Source organism: Schistocerca americana, chromosome 3 (assembly GCF_021461395.2).
Source record: "Schistocerca americana isolate TAMUIC-IGC-003095 chromosome 3, iqSchAmer2.1, whole genome shotgun sequence".
Taxonomy (NCBI): domain Eukaryota; kingdom Metazoa; phylum Arthropoda; class Insecta; order Orthoptera; family Acrididae; genus Schistocerca; species Schistocerca americana.
Window position 1 is genome coordinate 860,900,002 of NC_060121.1, and position 21,411 is coordinate 860,921,412.

A 21,411-nucleotide genomic window follows, 5' to 3' on the forward strand; every position below is an offset into this window, starting at 1 on the left:
GAGTGAGAACTACCCCAGCCATTTGCCCTCCCAAACAGCAGCTGGAAGGGAAAGTCCTCTCATTCACTACATGCCCCAGTGAATCCTGTAACGCCCTATTCACAGAGTGGGAGTTCCTCAGTGCCCTTGCACATTGCCCCGGCACAGCTACTGGGCCTGATTGGATCCACAGCCAGATGATTAAACATCTCATCTGACTACAAGCGACATCTCCTTATCTTCAACTGGATCTGGTGTGATGGCATCTTTCCATTGCAATGGTGGGAGAGCACCATCATTCTGGTGCTCAAACCCAGTAAACTACCCCCCCCCCCCCCCCCCCCGCCTCCCCCCCCCCCCCCCCCCCCCCCCCTATTAGCCTCACCAACGTTCTTTGTAAGCTGCTGGAATGCATGGTGTCAGCAGTTGGGTTGTGGAGTCACATGGCCTACTGGCTCCATGTCAGGGCGGCTTCTGCGTGGGTCGCTTTACCATTGATAATCTTGTGTCCATTGAGTCTGCCATCCAAACAGCCTTTTCCAGATGCCAAGAGCTGGTTGCCGTCTGTTTTTTTTACGTACATAAAACATATGACATGACCTGGCAACATCATATCCCTGCCACATTGTACGAGTGGGGTCTCTGGGGCCCACTGCCGATTTTTATCCAGAGCTGCCTGTCTCTGTACTTTCTGTGTCAAGTTTGTGCCTCCCATAACTCCCCCTGTATTGAGGAAAATGGCATTCCGCAGGGCTCTATTGAGTATCTCTATTTTGAGTGGCCACTAACGTCCTAGCAGCAGCTGTAGGGCCGTCAGTCTCTCCTCTATATGCGGATGACTTCTGCATTTCCTATTGCTCCTCCAGTACTGGTGTTGGAGCCATTAACAAGGTGCAGTCATGGGCTCTAGCCCACAGCTTCCAGTTTTCAGCCACGAATTCACGTGTCGTGAACTTTCTTATGACGATCCACTCACTGTTGTGGAGACATATCGATTCGTAGGACTGGTTTTTGATGCCTAATTGACTTGCCTACCTCACCTTTGTCAGCTTAAGCGGATGAGCTGGCAGCACCTCAATGCTCTCCGCTGCCTGAGCAACACCAACTGGGGTGCTCTACACTGCTGCAGCTCTACAGAGCTTTTGTTCAATCCGCCTTGACTATGGGAGTCTAGTTTACAGTTCGACGGCACCCACAGTGTTGCATGTACTCGACCCAGTGCACCACTGTGGCGTTCGCCTAGTGATGGGAGGTTTTAGAACGAATCCGGTGACAAGTGTCTTCGTGGAGGCCGGAGACCCTCCATTGAAGGTTAGGTATGCACAACTGCTCGCCAGTCATGTTGCACACATTCGTAGTTATCCTCCGCATCCGAATTACTGACTCCTTTTCCCAACCACGGCAGTTCGTCTCCCTCATCGGCGGCCCGGGTCAGGGCTCAGATTGCAGTTTGCATGCGATCCCTTCTCTCCGAACTAGTCCTTCCCTTTACCGCTTCTACTTGAGGTCCATGGTGTACACCTTGGCCGAAGCTTCGTCTGGACCTTTTGCTTGGCCCTAAGGACTCAATTAACCCCACCGCTATCTGCTGTCACTTCCTCTCGATTCTTGCCGTGTTCCGGGGCTCTGAAGTTGTTTATGTTGATGGCTCTGGCTGATGGTAATGTTGGCTTCGCCTATGCCCACAGAGGCCATATTGAATAGCATTCCTTGCCCGCTGGCTGCAGTTTATTCACTGAAGAGCTTGTGGCCGTCTCGTGCACTTCAGTACATTTGTTCCTGTTCTGGTGAGTGGTTTCTTCTGTTGACTCCCTGAGCAACTTACCATTTATCAACCAGTGCTACCCTCGCCATCCTTTGGTAGCGAACATCCAGGAGTCTCTCTCTGCCCTGGAACGGTCCAGTCGTTCAGTGGCGTTTGTGTGGAACCCAGGATATGTCTGAATCCCAGGCAACAAACTTGCTGATAGGCTAGCCAGAAAGGGTACGTGGAAACTGCTCCTGGACATGGGCATCTCTAAAACTGACCTGTGTTGGGTGTTATGCTGCGAGGTTTTTCGGCTTTGGAAGACGGAGTGACATAACAGTATGGACAACTGTGTCATTAAGGAGACTGCGAATGTGTGAAAGTCTTCCCTGCAGGCTTCTCGCAGGGAATCAGTTGTCCTTTGTCGACTCTGCATTGGCCACACACAATTCACACGTGGTTACCTCCTCCGTTGTGAGGACCCAGCTCTGTGTCGCTGTGGCTCCCAAATGAGTCGTCCATCTATTGCTGGACTGCCCACTTTTAGCTGCTCTATGGTGGACTTTTTAACTTTCCCAGCACCCTACCTTCGATGTTGGGACTGTCTCACAGCAGCTTTAGTTTTACATTTTATTCATGAGGGGTGGGTTTTATTATTTGAGCTTGAGTTTTAGCGTATGTCCTTTGTCCCTCTGTCATCCCCCCCCCAGGCTTTTAGGGTGGTGGTTTTAATGTGTTGCAGAGTGGCTGGCTTACCTTTTTTTATTCTCGTGGTCAGACAGCCATGGTAATTTCTTGTTTTTAATCCCTTCTCCCTGTTTCTTGTGTGTCTCTGGTACTCTTGTCCTGTTTTGCCCATTGTAGTGTTTGTTTTTCTTCTGGTTCTTCCTTTCTCCTGTTATTTTGCCGTACGTCTCCTTTTTCTTCTTTCCCTTGAGTAATTGTTCTACTAGGAACAAGGGACCGATGACCTCAGTTTGGTCCCTTCCCCCCTTTTAAACCAAGCAATTAGTCCAGACATTTTAGACAATATTATCACAAGTGATATGTATTAAAATTAATCACTAAAAAGAAATAATGTATTTTTAAACAGTCTGTTTTCTGTGAAATCTTTGGTAGGAACAGTGTAGTTGGATGAAGATTGCAATCATTAGATCTTGTTGAGTATTTGCTTATTGTTTAAGTGCCACATATGTAGTTGTTCAAAGAAAGTGGGGATATGTAAGTGAATAAGAGCTCTTGTAAGGAAACTAAAAATGGGGTTGCCAGTGAGGTAGCACTAGTAACTGAAGGCACATTTAATACAAACACAAATGTAATTCCAAACAGAACTGAACTTTTGGGCAGAAAGTGCCACTATGTATGCAGACATCAAATATTCCAGAATACAGATTCAATTTTAAAACGTACAAGAAATTATATAGTATACAGCAAGTAATCACTGGTGATCAGGGTAGAACTGGTGACCCACAGCATGACACTAGTGACTGCGTACCAGTTAACAGTATTGCTCCCTCTTACAGAGAAGCAGTGAGCTGCTGTTGCAGAAGTTCTTATTGGAGTAGACTACAGCAGTTTGTCAGTGGCCCTCTTATGGCAGATGCTCTTGTTTTGGTTGTCACATACTTTGCACTATGATGAAAATCTGAAATAAACACTCCCAAGCTTTGTGGTTGTTGAGCAGGTCTCCTGTATCTAATTATTGTACTTGGGTTTGATGAAGGGTCATAATCCTAGCATAGAGACAAATGACAACAGTATGGCCCAAAGCGGTGCTTCAGTAACTTCTGGTAGCCTTACTGTTTGCACAAATTTAAAAATTCATAGTCTCCTGTCCTGGATCTACCTAGCTGTTTGGTGTTACAGCTCAGTATTTTATGGTGTTACAGTATTACTCCGGGTGTGAAGGCTGGTGGTGGTTTTCTCATTATCACTCTGAATAATGTAAGGTTAAAACGAGAAAAGTGCGTCCATTGTCTCGGCTCTACTGTGGAGTCTTTCTTTTCTGTGGTGTATGCACAGAGCATAGGATATAGAGCGGCCTTCCCCACAGCGGGGGCCCGGCCAGCATGTGCTCGCCCCTCTGGGCACCTACCTGGCCGGCTGGGCACAGTCCGCGCTCCTTTTTCCTTCCTAATTTTTTCTTACTACCTTATCTCACCTGATTTTCTGATCTCTAGTTGTTAGTTATTAACGTATTCATGGAGATGAACAAGTAATCTAAATAATATAGGCGGCGAGATAAAAAAAACTTAAAAACAAATCAAATTGCATGGCATTACTTTCACTGAAAAACTTAATTTTTTTAACACATACTATAATTGCTTGCTACTTATATTACTTTTGCACGGCAATAAGCATCCAAAATTACCTGTAGATTATTATGTTTAATATATTCACAAAAGAAATAATGAAAAAAACAAATAGGTTGTGCACAATTATTTTTCATTCTCTCTCTGCACCATTCTCTTCCTAGAAATCATAATGGAAAAGCTGTTTTTAATCCTAGCATAATTCAGTGTTAATGTCTTATTAATTTGAACATTAGCATAAATTAAAATGAGTAAATAAATAAAGGTGTAAGCTTAATTATTTCTAACAAATTTTTATTATTGGCCTTTGAAATGAACAATTTTTTAAGTCTTTGTCTAATTTTTTGTTCCTCAATATTCTGGTTTTTAACACATATATATATTTCTTGATTCTAACACTAAAATAGATTTTTCCAATGCTGTCAATTATCCAGTTTCTGTGATAGTCTTCCCCACCATTTGAGAAGTGTGGCGAGTCGACAAATAAATTGAGATTTGAGCACTGGTTGAGCAAACTGTTGCAATAAAGGGTAAGATTGCTCTTTGGTCTCCCTTTCAATGTGCTTGTCTTAAAAATGTTTTCACAAATCCTACATATGCAATTCACATCAGACGAATGCTGCACCAACCCTCCATGGTTTTTAATTGAAATCATATTGACAGCTAAGTGCAAAGGCATATTTTCGTTTTGTCCACTGATTGCCACCAAACTTTCTTCACATTTTATTTTCCGCCCTAGGCTCCACACAACGTATCCTCCAATGCATTCCACAACATCCATACTTAACATGGAAAAAACTGGCTCCATTGGTAAGAAGGGTTCATCTTCATCACGTCCCCTTGAAACTTCTGCATCCAACAAGCTTGATTTAGGTGTAGACAGATTTATTTTACCTTCACAGCTTAATTTAGCTCCAATTCCAAGTCCCAAAAGGTCAATTTTATCAAGTGGTATTACATTTCCACTGCTAACATCACTTTCATGCAACTGCTTATGCACAATAATTTTCCTGAACAATTGGCAAAACTCGTAAGCGTAAGCACTTGGGTTGTCGTTGTTTTCTCCTCTCCTTGTGATATAGCAGAACAATATCTTGACTTATTTTATACATGGGTATATATTTCAGCAACTTCTCCTCTTTTATGTCTGACATACATTCTGCGCATGCTGTTGATGCATATCAGGAAACCCATAAAACCAGTTTTACGGGGACCATTGAGTACTAATCTGCCCTTTTTTTTTTTTTTTTTTCTTTTGCAGAATGTAAGTTTCTGCTCTCTCTAAAGTTAGACAAACATCAAGTTCATTATTTTCATTTATTGCTAGTTTTAAATATTTTTCTCTGTTAGTTCTGCAATTTAGTACATCAAATAAATCATTAAAAATATTTACAAATTTGATAGTTCCATCAGTCTTAGAGGCCTGGAATGCCTTTCATTTTACAATATTTCAGTGCATCCACCACACTCCTAAGCAACTAAGCTGCTAGCTTCACTTTAATTTTTTGATTTTTGAACCAGACATGCTGATTTTTTATTTTATTAGCCACACTCATACCTTCCATTTGTTGCAAATGTAACAGTTTATCGAAGACTTTCCAGCATATACCTCTCCCATCTGAGTCCACTAATTCTTGCAAGTCATGGAGAAAATAGCGTTCTAACTTTAGCATGTGTGTTGGGTCGAAAAACACATTGACGTGATGAGGTCCTGTTTCGAAATGCGTTACCAGCTGCTTGGGGTCTTTAAAATTACAACCAAATTTTCCAAAACACGCAAAATTAGATGAAGTACCATCACAGGTGACTGAGACGAATTTTATGTTTATGTCTGACAGAAGTTGCAAACTCTGAGAAATTGGACAATAAATTTGTTCGCTGGTGATCCCTTTAATGAAGAAGTAACCCAAAGGAATTTTCCACAATGAATTTATGCACACGAGATGAATGACGAACACTTCATTGGCAATTGGGGCTCCGTCGTCCGTATTTCCACATCCGAGGTCCATGTATCCATACAACTTTTTTCCATCCCAATCAATATACTGTCGAATGGCCATTGAATCGAATATCAAACTGCACACAAGTCCATGATGAAGTTTGCATTTTTCTTTCAGTACCCAGAAGACTTCTGAGCTGAAACCTGGTTCAGCATTGATGGAAGAAAACCACTTAGCAATTGTTTGTGGATGCGGCAGGCAAGTCTGAAAAGTGTGTCGTACAAAGTTGTAAGGCTTAGGAGATAGGAAATGCATCGTCGTGGCGAAATTCCGTACGCTTTTCTGCACAAGACACAATGATGTTGGAGAAATGTTGGACAACATATCGCCGTGCTCTGACTGAATAAGATTTTTTCTTTTTAGTTCTTTAACGATATCTGTTAAACTAGTCACTTTTAATTGCAGTCTCTTTTGTTTCAGTTTCATATTCCGCAGTTTTTTTTCTAGATTCATTTAGTTTTGTTGGGTCGTTTCTAGTTTTTCTTTAGTTATCGTTAAATCAGTTTTTGGTACTTTTTTGGGCACTGACGATGGAATAGGCGAAGTAACACGTTTGAGAACTCTTCTTACCTTTGAAGCTGATGTTGATGGCTGTAGATGTGGTGAATGTGAACTAAATATCGATGGAACTGCATCTTTTTTCAAATATCTTCGAAAAGGAGAAAAATTCTCGAAGTCTTTCTCGCTGAAACGACAGCTGCAGATACAGCTGTGAGTTGAAGGTTTCCAGTTGTCTCTTCTGATCGCTTGAATCCATTTCTACTTCAGTTCTGGATTGTTAGGAAAGTGGTGGAAAGAAATTCTTCTCCTCTCCATATTTTTTTCTTCTACGGTTATTACAACCATACGCCACACACATGCCCATTCAAAAGCAGGAAAATTTTCGCGCACAACAGCAAAATCTCACACAATAACAACTCGTCTCCGACTCTACACCGAATCAACACTGCACTGAACAATGAAAAGCTCTAGACTGCATACCTGTTCACATAAAGGAAGGAATTAACGGTACCCAGGCAGGAACGGCAGCGCAGGACCCCAGCGCGGTAGGTGCCCAGGGTGGCGGGGTTACCTGGCACATACCCCGAAGGCCGCTCTATATCCTTCTATGCTCTGTGGGTGAATGTGAATGTCATGACAGGTAGTATTGTATTCCAATCTTTAGACATCTTTGTACATATCTGCTAAGTTCTTACTAAAGGCTTCTGTGAGGCCATTCATTGGTGGGTATGTTGTAGTGTGAAATTACTTCTGATACTAGTCTTGACTGGGTAACTTTTCTGTGGTTAGAAATCACATGGGGTGCTCCAGGCCTGAAAAATCGTGTTCTACAAGGAACTTGGCAATTTATGAAGTGTCACTAGTTGTTCCAGCTTTGGTGCCAGTGTAGTGGGTGAGGTAGTCAATGCACTTGATTCCCTAAGGGGTTGACTGCAATTCAGTGGAATGGTGCTGCTTCCGTTGGAATTTATACCATATGCCCCGGAGATATTTGTGGGAAGTGCTTCCATTCTGTTTAATTTAAATTGTCCTTCAGTTGGTTCTTCCTCAAATGCCTATATGGTTTCAGCAGTTCTGGATCTTCTTTCTGTTCAGCAGCAGTGTCATGCTTTGTAGCAGTGACTGAATTTCATCCATGCTGCTGTGTTCTATTAAATGATTCCTTGAAAGGCAATCAGTGTCCCTGTTTGTGTCCCTTTTCTATACCATTGTGATGTGCTCATAAAACTTTGGTTCACATCTCACCAGTCAACCACACAGATACTTCAGGCTCTTGAGTAACATAGGGAATGATGGTTCATGACAGTGGTGAATGATTTACAAACTAAATATGGCCAGACATTGCTGATGGTCCTAACAACTACTAGGCACTCTTTCTCACCTGCAGAGTATTTAAGTTTGGACTTGGAGAGTACAGTTGAAGCACAAGTTAGCACCTTGAATGTGCAGTACAACTGCACATATCTTATAACTAAGAGGATGGGACGGATAAGAAAACTGCTATCTGCAAGGCTCTTACCTGTGGTGACAGATGTTAGTTTTGTAAAGCAATTTGTCAGTGTTCTGATGAAAGACTTGCGCGTGGTCGGTATTTGGACTTGCTGAAGTCCAAACTGCTTTGAAGCAAATTTAAGTTGGACACATTTTATTGACAGTCATATCAAATTTACTCACTTGTTGCATATGACTCGCAAAAAACATATTTGTTACTTTTTATAGAAAGCCGTTTGATAAGAATTTTTGTACTCAGTTTTTAACGTTTTATGCACAGGCCATATATTGTAGATAGTTGTAAGCCCATATTGTAATTCTTTGTGGGCTGCCTTATTCTCATTGCGGTTGGCAAAGAAGTTGTAATTACTGAAACAGCTTTTGTGACTTTTTATGTAGTTGTTTCTTCTGATGGGAAGTCAAATGAAGCTGGGACACAAGTCACGTGTGTGTTGTTAATTGTTGGTCTCATAGTTGGCACAATAATGCCAGATTGTCTCAAGTTGTTACTCTTATTGTGACAAGCATTGAATCGTGTACTTATAAATATATTTAACAGAAACTTTGATAGATTCACCGATTTTATACCGAACATTATGGTGTATTTGATAAACAAAAAGAAGTGAGATTATGAAATGAAAATTCCAAATTATTGCTTATCTTAGAAGAGTCAGTTTGGTGAATTGAAATTGCATAGTTGAACTGTTGTTGCAAAAGCAATGGGAATTACTCAGGTGTAAGGGAGCCAGGAATAGGTTGGAAATAGAATGTGCATTTAAAAGTATGGAAAACCGTGAAGAACATGAGGTCCTTAGCTGTTGCAGATGTTAACTGTGAACATAGTCTTTTTCCAGGGTACTGCAATTGAACCTTTATCGGGATACTTGTTCTGAATGAATGTGTAATAAGCGCTTAAAATTTATTTTGTTGTTCCTGTGGCAGCTTACAGCATTTGGCTTATTAAATTGCACAATTTGTTAAAACAGGCTGGTCCATTTGTACGCTTGTTATAGAGCAGGTGTGCTTACTCCAGTGACTCGGAGCCCATGTGGTAGGGGGTGCTAAGAGAATGTGGACAGTGATGATGTAAAGTGTGGCTGATAGATCACAAAGCTCTGCTATGCAGTCGCATTTCATTGTTCACTGCAACCGATAATGCTCTGCAGCGTGCCTGCCCACTTGATTATTCAGAGTGACAGTGCTCAGTGAGCTGGAACAGCCCCTTCTAGAATAGCATTACTGCCAAGCATGTTGAAAGTTTAGGTAGGGACTTAAAAGATAACCATTATGTAGTTTCATAATATTCCACAAGTATGATTTAGAAGATAAATGTTCTTGTTGGTATGATAAAAGGACTATAAATTAATTTTAACAATTTCAATAAAAACTTATTAAATTATTTTCTGCTTCCCAAGGTGATATAATGAAATATTTAAAAATGATTGACACCTCAGAGAAAGGCAGTAGAACGAGAGAAGCTGCATGGGTACGTATTTAGTTTGAAAGATACTATTCGGGAAGATATTGTTGATTATCTGTGGCTTCAAAGAAGTGGGTCAGTTCCGCATTATTCACCTAGCAGTTATAAAGTATGCCAGTTTGGAAAGATGTCGGTACATGCTTTCACGTCTGTGCACCACCAATGTCAGATTGTGGCCATCCACAACTTGGAAGTTATTTTTGATATATTTTGGAACTTCATCTGCGCCAATGTTGATGTCTCTTGCAGGTTCATTTCTGCTGACTCTTCAAATTTGTCAAAACCTCTCATTGGATTTCTGTTTCTTTGCAGGAACCTCAGATGTGAGCTCATTATCTTTGAACTGTGGACACTTTCTTGCAACATAATTCCTATCTTCTTGTGTAACTTTGTCTTTCTCAGTGCAGCCAAGAAATTTTAAGCAGTTATATTCAGGATTGAAAAATGTTGGGAGTTTGTGCATTATTTTCCACTTATTGTTTAAAAGTGATTTTGCTTTAGTCTTTAAATCCATTAGAAATGTGGTTTTGCTCTTGTTCTTTTCTAGAAAAGAGCAGTTTAAATTTCCACAATACACACAAATAGAGAATTGGTGTTATGGGAGTCTTGAGATATATCAAGCATTGTTTTTAAATGCTGCCAGAAAACTTATTAAGTCTTTCAACTATTTTTTGTCAAGTATTGATTTTTCTCAGAGAAAATTGCAAGAACCTCAGACCACTGTGAATTGACTCACATGTCTAGTTTACTGTTCCATTGTGTGTCCACAGATCCAGTCAACTTTTACAGACAAGAATTTATTAATCACTGTACATCACTCTTACCATTGACACCTTCTCGAGTCTTGTGCTCCAGTGCGGTATTGATATTCACTGACCATGTGAGTATCTTATATTGACAAAGTGCCACTACAATATTTAGACCTGTCAGTAACAAACAAGACTTTTTGCACAGTGTTGAGTAAACTGAATGACTGTAATATTTTTATTAGTTTGTATTTAATATTTTCTCCAGTTTTTTAAATCTCAAACTCAATCCTAAAGTTTTCCTTCTTCACTGTTAATGTAATGTGCATCCACACCTGTGCAGTTTGCTCTTGCAATATGAATCACACCGTAGAGTGATTGTTAGTGCCCCTCCTACATCACTGAAAACATACCTAACCTGTCTAGAAACAGCTTCATGGTGACAGTCTGGTTTCCATTAAATTTCTCGAAAGGGTAGCAATTCCTTGACACCCTTCTTTGCTCCTGTGTCAATAATGAATTGTGCCGTCTCGAAAAATACGTTTCCACACGCAGCTTCGAAAAGTAAAATGTCTTTGCTGACTAGATTAAGGGAACTTTTTTACTGTGGCTTCCTTCAGATTTGGGGGGTCTTGAAGGTTTACATCTTGTAGTATCTAAAAAGTATTATACTAGTATGTCTAGTCTTGCACCCATGTTTTAACGATTTTGCAAGTCCCTGATTTGTCTTGTGGAAGAATACACTTTTTTACCTGCTACACGTGCCACTATATCTTTGATTTTTCTCCTTGCCATAGTACATATCCAAATGTCTTCGAAATTGGAAATTTCAATTTGATTTCCCACAATAATGTGAAATAACCATGTTTCAGCGTACATGAAATTTTGTCCATGATGTTCATTTTATTGAAGCACTCTGACTTATGTTTACTCACAAAGGGAGGCCACAATGTTGGGAGCAAGGATTCATTTCAAACTTTTTTAGTAGACCATTAAAACAACATAATGTGCAAGTAGTAAAGTGCACTACTCTGATAATTCAGAGAAAAGAGCAAGAGACGTTTGATATGTATTACGTAATAGACATCTGTGCGTAGGAGCTGCATGCTAGAATTCATAGTGGTCCAGTGGTTAGCGTTCCAAGCTTCAGAGGACGAACTTATGAGGTGACACTTTTCCTCCCGCTCACACTTATTTTTTGTGTGTTTTTTTCATCACAGATCATGTTATTTAATTTATGAAATGTGAAAGGTAATGAAATAAAAAAATCGACATCTATTTGCATGAAGTTAAAGTGAATTTCATGTTGTTTGGCTACTTACTATTTTTAATTAAATTTAATTATTAGTACAAACATATTTATAACTATTGACGAGTAAATGAGGAAAAGCATAGAAGTTTCCTGAAAATGTATGCCTGTCATGATTTCTGAAATCCCTTATACGTGCAATCTGGTAAGGTACCCGGAACTGCTTTGTACCTCGACGTTTTGGAGCTGCAGACACAGAAGCAGGCCCCATTTGGTAGTTAACCTGCCTAATGGTGAGACATTGCATACATAGCAAAAACGAATAGTGTAGGTGCATTTTTTTTTTTTTTAATATCACAGAGTTCATTCATGTACTACAAATATGGTGGTTTCTGTGGGAATTGAACTGTCACCTCATACACGTCTTATGAAGCTTGAACACGTCTTATGAAGCTTGAACACTTACCACCTGACCTCCAGGAACTCTTTAATGTGCGACATTTACACGCACAGATACATTTGTTACATAATAGACATGTAAAACTTCTCTTGCAATTGCCAGAGTAGTGCACCTTACTACTTGCACATTGTTGTTTTAATGGCCTGCTAAAGGTGTACAAAGTTTGAAGTAAATATGTGATTCCAGTGTTGTGGCCTCCCCTTGTCATACACTTATGTGATCACTCAGTCACTGCAAAGTATTTACTGAAGGCAGCGGGAACTTGACAACTAGCAACCAGTGGTCAGTCTTGTCATCCAGAACGAGCCTCACAGACCACACGAAAACTAAGGTTGCCACAATGCATAGTCATTAGGTGTAGATACCTTGGACAGTTTAAGCAGTTTTAGCCAGACGGTAGGGATGGAAACAGACTTCCACTTTACATGGACATTCAGACATTCCAAGAATGCCCAGACTTCAGATTTACAGCTACAATTGCAGCAGACCTGTAATTACAATTAATACAATCTCGTTAATTGAGCGCAGGTAACGTAATTTGATGAAAAGCATATAATAAGAGTGATATTGTCGTTTAATTTTTTTAGATAGAAAGCAGTTACGTGAGATGTCTGCAAGTGCGGACACATTTATACATGAGGTAACAATTACTGTGCATACATCTGCATCCCCCCCCCCCCCCCCCCCCCCCCCCAATGAACCATGGACCTTGCCGTTGGTGGGGAGGCTTGCATGCCTCAGCGATACAGATGGCCGTACCGTAGGTGCAACGACAACGGAGGGGTATCTGTTGAGAGGCCAGACAAACGTGTGGTTCCTGAAGAGGGGCAGCAGCCTTTTCAGTAGTTGCAGGGGCAACAGTCTGGATGATTGACTGATCTGGCCTTGTAACAATAACCAAAACGGCCATGCTGTGCTGGTACTGCGAACGGCTGAAAGCAAGGGGAAACTACAGCCGTAATTTTTCCCAAGGGCGTGCAGCTTTACTGTATGGTTAAATGATGATGGCGTCCTCTTGGGTAAAATATTCCGGAGGAAGAATAGTCCCCCATTCGGATCTCCGGGCGGGGACTACTCAAGAGGACGTTGTTATCAGGAGAAAGAAAACTGGTGTTCTACGGATCAGAGCGTGGAATGTCAGATCGCTTAATCGAGCAGGTAGGTTAAAAAATTTAAAAAGGAAAATGGATATGTTACAGTTAGATTTAGTGAGATTTAGTGAAGTTCGGTGGCAGGAGGAACAAGACTTTTGGTCAGGTGAATACAGGGTTATAAATACATAATCAAATAGAGGTAATACAGGAGTAGGTTTAATAATCAATAAAAAAAAATAGGCGTGCAGGTAAGCTACTACAAACAGCATAGTGAACGCATTATTGTGGCCAAGCCCACGCCTACTACAATAGTACAAGTTTATATGCCAACTAGCTCTGCAGATGATGAAGAAATTGATGAAATGTATGATGAGATAAAAAAAATTATTCAGGTAGTGAAGGGAGACGAAAATTTAATAGTCATGGGTGACTGGAATTAGAGTGTAGGAAAAGGGAGAGAAGGAAACATAGTAGGTGAATATGGATTGGGACTAAGAAATGAAAGAGGAAGCCGTCTGGTAGAATTTTGCACAGAGCATAACTTAATCATAACTAACACTTGGTTCAAGAATCATAAAAGAAGGTTGTATACATGAAAGAATCCCGGAGATACTAAAAGGTATCGGATAGATTATATAATGGTAAGACAGAGATTTAGGAACCAGGTTTTAAATTGTGAGACATTTCCAGGTGCAGATGTGGACTCTGACCACAATCTATTGGTTATGAACTGCGTATTAAAATTGAAGAAACTGCAAAAAGGTGGGAATTTAAGGAGATGGGACCTGGATAAACTGACTAAACCAGAGGTTGCACAGAGTTTCAGGGAGAGTATAAGGGAACAGTTGACAGCAGTGGGGGAAAGAAGTACAGTAGAAGAAGAATGGGTAACTCTGAGGGATGAAGTAGTGAAGTCAGCAGAGGATCAAGTAGGTAAAAAGACGAGGGCTAGTAGGAATACTAGGGTAACAGAAGAAATATTGAATTTAATTGATGAAAGGAGAAAATATAAAAATGCAGTAAATGAAGCAGGCAAAAAGGAATACAAACGTCTCAAAAATGAGATCGACAGGAAGTGCAAAATGGCTAAGCAGGGATGGCTAGAGGACAAATGTAAGGATGTAGAGGCTTATCTCACCAGGGGTAAGATAGATACTGCCTACAGGAAAATTAGAGAGACCTTTGGAGAAAAGAGAGCCACTTGTATGAATATCAAGAGCTCAGATGGAAACCCAGTTCTAAGCAAAGAAGGGAAAGCAGTAAGATGGAAGGAGTATATAGAGGGTCTATACAAGGGTGATGTACTTGAGGACAATATTATAGAAATGGAAGAGAATGTAGATGATGATGAAATGGGAGATACGATACTGCGTGAAGAATTTGACAGAGCACTGAAAGACCTGAGCCGAAACAAGGCCCTGGGAGTAGACAACATTCCATTAGAACTACTGACAGCCTTGGGAGAGCCAGTCCTGACAAAACTCTACCATCTGGTGAGGAAGATGTATGAGACAGGCGAAGTACCCTCAGACTTCAAGAAGGATATAATAATTCCAATCCCAGAGGAAGCAGTTGTTGACAGATGTGAAAATTACCGAACTATCAGTTTCATAAGTCACAGCTGCAAAATACTAACACGAATTCTTTACAGACGAATGGAAAAACTGGTAGAAGCCGACATCGGGGAAGATCAGTTTGGATTCCGCAGAAATATTGGAACACGTGAGGCAATACTGACCCTACGACTTATCTTAGAAGAAAGATTAAGGAAAGGCAAACCTACGTTTCTAGCATTTGTAGACTTAGAGAAAGCTTTTGACAATGTTGACTGGAATACTCTCTTTCAAATTCTGAAGGTGGCAGGGGTAAAATACAGGGAGCGAAAGGCTATTTACAATTTGTACAGAAACCAGATGGCAGTTGTAAGAGTTGAGGGGCATGAAAGGGAAGCAGTGGTTGGGAAGGGAGTGAGACAGGGTTGTAGCCTCTCCCCAATGTTGTTCAATCTGTATATTGAGCAAGCAGTAAAGGAAACAAAAGAAAAATTCAGAGTAGGTATTAAAATCCATGGTGAAGAAATAAAAACTTTGAGGTTCGCCGATGACACTGTAATTCTGTCAGAGGCAGCAAAGGACTTGGAAGAGCTGTTGAACGGAATGGACAGTGTCTTGAAAGGAGGATATAAGATGAACATCAACAAAAGCAAAACGAGGATAATGGAATGTAGTTGAATTAAGTCAGGTGATGCTGAGGGAATTAGATTAAGAAAGGAGACACTTAAAGCAGTAAAGGAGTTTTGCTATTTGGGGAGCAAAATAACTGATGATCGAAGTAGAGAGGATATAAAATGTAGACTGGCAATGGCAAGGAAAGTGTTTCTGAAGAAGAGAAATTTGTTAACATCGAGTATAGATTTAAGTGTCAGGAAGTCATTTCTGAAAGTATTTGTATGGAAGTGAAACATGGACGATAAATAGTTTGGACTGGAAGAGAATAGAAGCTTTTGAAATGTGGTGCTACAGAAGAATGCTGAAGATTAGATGAGTAGATCACATAGCTAATTTGGAGGTATTGAATAGAATTGGGGAGAAGAGGAGTTTGTGGCACAACTTGACGAGGAGAAGGGACCGGTTGGTAGGACATGTTCTGAGGCATAAAGGGATCACAAATTTAGCATTGGAGGGTAAAAATTGTAGAGGGAGACTAAGAGATGAATACACTAAGCAGATTCAGAAGGATGTAGGTTGCAGTACGTACTAAGAGATGAAGAAACTTGCACAGGATAGGGTAGCATGGAGAGCTGCATCAAGCCAGTCTCAGGACTGAAGACCACAACAACAACAACATCTGCATCTTTGCAGACTCTAGGCATAACCAGTTTTGTTGATGTGTAGTTTCATCATGGGATTCTCATCATAGAATGCAACGCCTGGAGATGGTAGTATCTAAAGACAGTGAAAGATCATTCTTGCACTTCATTCCAGGAAAGGTTTGGAGTCTCCCTGTCGTAGTCGTTGCAATTAAGTGTGTCGGTATTGGGGTCAGTGAATGGCCAGTAGTATTAGCACATTCGCAAATATTCTCGCATCAGAAATGTGCTGAGGAGTTGGAAAATGTGACTGCTCTTATTTTCACTTCAACACAGAATGAATTTTCACTCTGCAAGAGTGTGTGGGCTATGTGAAACTTCCTGGCAGATTAGAACTGTACCAGCTGGGACCTGAACCTGGGACCTTTGCCTTTTGCCGATCTACTAATTGAGCTATCCAAGCACGACTAATTACTTGCTCTCATAGCTCTACTTCTGCCAGTATATCTACCTTCCAAAATTCAAAGAAGTTCTGCCTATGTTGTGGCGACTAGCACTCTGGAAGACAAGACATTGTGAATTCAAGTCTGTAGTGGTGTGTACTTCAGTTTCATGGAGAATTTCTGCGAAGAGAGAACCATGAGTTGTGCTTGCATATCTCAGTGGTATAGCACTCGCCCATGCAATTCTGAGATTCGAGCTTCAAGTTCTGGTCTGGCACAGAGTTTCAATCTGCCAGGACATTACACTTCAATACAGTTGTCAGACAGCTTAGATTTTCTTCATATGTATTTGAAGAAAAAAAAAAAAAAAAGCAATGTCCAGATAACAAAAGCACATTGTCCATTATATGTTTGAAAGCGACTGAAGCGTTTACAGTCAAAACTGTAAAAGTCTGACCTCTGAGGCCATCAGGTGTTATGAGAACATTCTTTTTCTGGTCAGCCTCAGTTTGCCAGTAGCCTATCTGTGTGTCCATAATCGAAAAATACTTTGCTCCTTTCCAGCACTCTAGGCTGTCATTAAAGTTTGGTAATGGGTTGGCATATTTTTTCATGATTTTAAATCATCGGTAGTAGACACACGTGCCATATGCCACTCCGCACAAGGACTCTACAGGTTCAGTGAGGTCACATTTAGGAATGTCTTCTCCACTTCCTCGCATTTTGTCTGTTGTTCAGCCGGCAATACCTTACATGAATGCTGAGTAATTGGTGAATGATCCCCAATGTTAATACTGTGTTTTACCATGGGCCGCCTGGTCTGCCTTTTCTCCACTTTGAGAAGAATCGGAAAATTGATGCAGAGCGGCTATCACTCGCCGATTTTTCTCGGTCAGGCCAGATCATATTGGCTGTTCGATAGTAGCTTTCTCTCCTGTGTTGTCTGCAGTGATAGCAGTGGTTCAGCTGCACTTGACAATTAGTGATTCAAAGTTCATATTGACTAGTTACAGTGTTTACAATCTTTGTTGGCATGTAGATTTCTTTAGTGAGGCTAAGTAGCTTTTTGCAATCAACGAAAGCTTCACCGATCAACTGAGCCTCTTGACTGATGGATGAAAGTTGTGTTGTTGTTGTTGGTGGGACAACAGTGTCTCCAGTGACAGACAGTCGCCCAGAGCGACACATTTGTTTTGTGTTCTTTAACATTGACTACATTCCACTGAAGTGACAAATTTGAAAGGGTGTTTTCTGTTGTTGATAATTATCTTTGCAAAACATGTTCCTGTTGGCTGGGAGTATTTCTTATTTGCAGTCTTTAGCACAATAAGTTTTGTATTGTGGAACATAATTGTCTTCAGCTGATGTCGATAAGCATTCAGCATTACAGGAAAGTGAGCCTTTTGGTCAATTAGTGTAGTGAAAGGGTCACCATTGATGATGACGATGGATATATCCTGACACCTTGTGGGCTGTTGTTCACAGGATTTTCATTTGTGCTGGCCTCACCTTCATAGATCATTGCCTCACTTAGTTTTCCTTAATTTGGTGGATAGACAAGTACCTGGTAAGTCTGTACTGGGATCGGCAATGGTTGCAGTATTTTGGGAATTTACCTTGTCGTCGATACAATGATAGACTTCATTTCACAGGTTGGCAATAATAATCGGCAGTTAAGACACAAATAATTGGCAGTTAAGACACAAAGGAATTACAGTCATTGTCTGCAAGCAATCATTGATTGAAGTAAATGCCTGTGAAAAACTTTCCACATTGATTTCAACCAGTGCCCACTTGCAGCCAATGTATATAATTCCTTTGTGTCTCAAGTCATAATAGTTACTGAATCAAAATTGTCTGTTCTTTCAGACATATTCAAATGAAAAGGCACCACATATATAAACTGCAGTTGACTAGTGTGAATAGAACTGTTATGTTTGTTGACAGCTGGCAGTACAGTAGTCATTCAAAACTTACTTGCAAGGTGTCAACAGGACAAACACACTGGTGTTGTGTACTCTGTCCATCAAATGTCTGTTCTATTGTAGGGCATTATGCTTGGTGGAGTAGTTGGCTGTACCTGCATTGGTCGGGTGCTAAGTTGTTGTGTGAGGGCTGTGGTGTGTGAGTTGGCAGTTCATTCTTCCTGGCAAGTTTGACTGGTTGTGGAGATTGGTGCTAAAGGTCAACATACCACCTTTTCAACATTCTCTATTATTTCCTGATGTACGAGTAGGGGGTCTGCATTCATGGCTGCTATCTCTTGCTTATGTCATCTGACAATTCTGTTTGCCATAATACACTGTACCTCTTCTTTTATGACCTGGTGTATGAGAACATGACACATTTGGCTGTCACTCATGCGACTTTCATCCAACTCTCTTTCTGTTGCATTTCCCCAATTTGCTGCCACTACTTGAACTCCTCTTGTGACATTGTTTACCAGAAGAGCCCGATACACATTTTCAAACAATGGAAACTCAAGGTTGGAATATCAACAATATAAGGAAAAGCTAGATTACTATGTACCATAAAAGGCAGTTGCATGTTTGCAACTGAACGTGTCACCCTTATGGTAAGTAGCAATCTATGTGATACATGTGATGCTTCAGTTTCTCCTGGCGTATTTGTTGCTCGAACAGTCCATGGGTATACTGCCGTTTCATAGTGTCCAACGGACACAATATTTTGACGATCAGACATGTCGCCATCGTCAGGTGCACTGACAAACTGAGGTCCTGAGGGCGGGCGGCCTCTGCTCTCTTTGCCGTCCGCACCCACGCACTGGCGGTTGCAAAGAAGTGGGCGTCGGAATCTGTCGTAGCATCGATGTGCTTGCTACGTCCACCCTGGTTGCCAGTTCGTACTTCTTGCTGAGAGTCTTCTTAATTACATTCAGTGCCGGGTCCCAAGCCTTGCTAAGATTGTAGCCACAATCTCGGTTGATAAGATCTTCCCTGATGCGAATTTCGATAGCCTCTCTTATAATGCTGTCCCAATATTTAGAGGTCTGAGCCAGGATCTTGGTACACTCATAATCCATCTCGTGTGTCTCGGACAAACAGTGCTCTGCTACCGCCGACTTATTTGGATATTTCAGTCGAGTGTGCCTTTGATGTTCTCTTCAACGATCTTCGATGGTGCATACTGTTTGTCCGATTCCCTGTGAGTGTGGGAAGACTTATATCACCTCAGCCAAATGAACAAATATACAGCCACAGAGTGCAGCCTAAGTGAAGATCTTGTGTTTAACTTTGAACAGGTGAAGGGGTTGTGCCGGCCAAATGGGTTCTGGGACTCGATAATCAAAGAGGCTGTGGAGGTATGTTTCCATGATGTCTTGTCAATCAGGATAGCAGTTTCCAGCTGAGCTCTGCGTGGGATGTGGCAGTTGCCAACAGTGCTCAGATGTGAAGGTGAGGAAGGCAGCAGATGGAATAGATAGGCAGTACCAAGACACAATGCCCAGACTCTCCAATGTGCCACCCTCCCCGCCCCCATCGTCTGCAGATCTTCCCGCCGCCATCTGCAACATCCTTCCCGGAGGCATGCGATTGGCACCACCATTGCAGACTAGTCAAAGGAGCCTGTGATCCAGCAACTATAAACACACACTTTGGACACGAACCCAATACTTCACCTGAAGGTGACAAGGCCCACACATCCAGTGAGACATTAAAGCACCGAAAAAGTGTTATTAGTACTTTGAGTGGTGTATTATGATAGTCAATAGCAGTACATACAATTTGTTTACAGGGGGAACTGAGCTGTACACTGTGAGTGGGAGAGTCTCTGGTTAAACAGAACCGTAATTCTTAAGGGAATATTGTGCGTGCGCTTATGTGCCAATAATAACATGTAGAATGGCATCAGAAATACCAGTACAGCTCTGTGATTTCCTTTTTAAATTAACAAGTGAGTTAAGAGATGATTTAAGCATAAAAATAGGTGAGACCACAAATAAGCTGAGCAAAAAAATTGACAGTTCAGAAACAGAATTATCTGCTAGCAATAGAATATACAGAGGCTAATTTAGAAAAGCTAGAAAAAGGTATAGATGCTCATATCAGAGAATCAAGACAAGAGAAAGTAAAAACAAACAATAGAATTTTAGACATATGAAAGTCATTAGATTCATTTTAGCAGGAGGCTGGAGAGGAAAATGAAAAACAATGTGATTTAGTGATGAATGAGGTACGTGAATGGTTCCTAAAATTTAACGGTACTTTAGTACAAATGAGTGAGAATAATGAACAGCAATTCCAGAATGTGCATAACCAGGTGAAGGACACTCAAAATTGGCTAGAGACTTTAGGAGTTGTTGAGGAAATTGGTTATCATGAGCAAGATTTTACATTCACTTAAACATCTGATTTGCTGGAAGATGCTTTCAAGACAGAACCATAATTTAGTAAATTATGGGGTGAAGAAGAGGGGACAGAGGCAGAGCTAGATGAGAGTAATGCAGAATCGGGTATCAAATGAAATCTTAGAAAAACTTCAATTAGAGAGCAGCATGAATTTAGCAAAACAGTTACTTAAATTTAAAGTAGGTGGAGGCATACATCTTACATATTTTTACAAGTATTCTCACAAGCCTTGCCTCATTGCTTTGGAGGATTCCAAAGAGAGACATTTTGTGTTGAGTCACCTGACAGTGGAAGCGGCTGCTTGGGGTACTGCACATTTGGAAGAAATCGAATTGTGGGATGACTTTCAAGAAAGCTTTAAAAGAAAGTATTAGTCTCAAACTGTAAAGGAAAAATTAACTTTGTAACTACTAGACTGTAAATATTATAACAATTCTTAGGGTAAGTACAAGAAATATATAGTGGCATTTAACAGGGTGAAGTATTTAGATAACCGAGTGGCGGAAACACATGTACTAAAAGTACTAGTGAGGAGACTCCCTTACTATGCTAGAAAAGAAATGTGGTCCAGAGAGTCAAACGATTTTTTGTCTTTCATTGGAGGTTTAGATACTTTAAATATGGAAAGAGGGGAATTCGTATCGGGGGACAGTAGACCTCAAGAGGCACATGAGAACAACTGACAGTGAAGTACATTTCCAAAAAGAAAAGAAACTAATTTTTCCAAAGT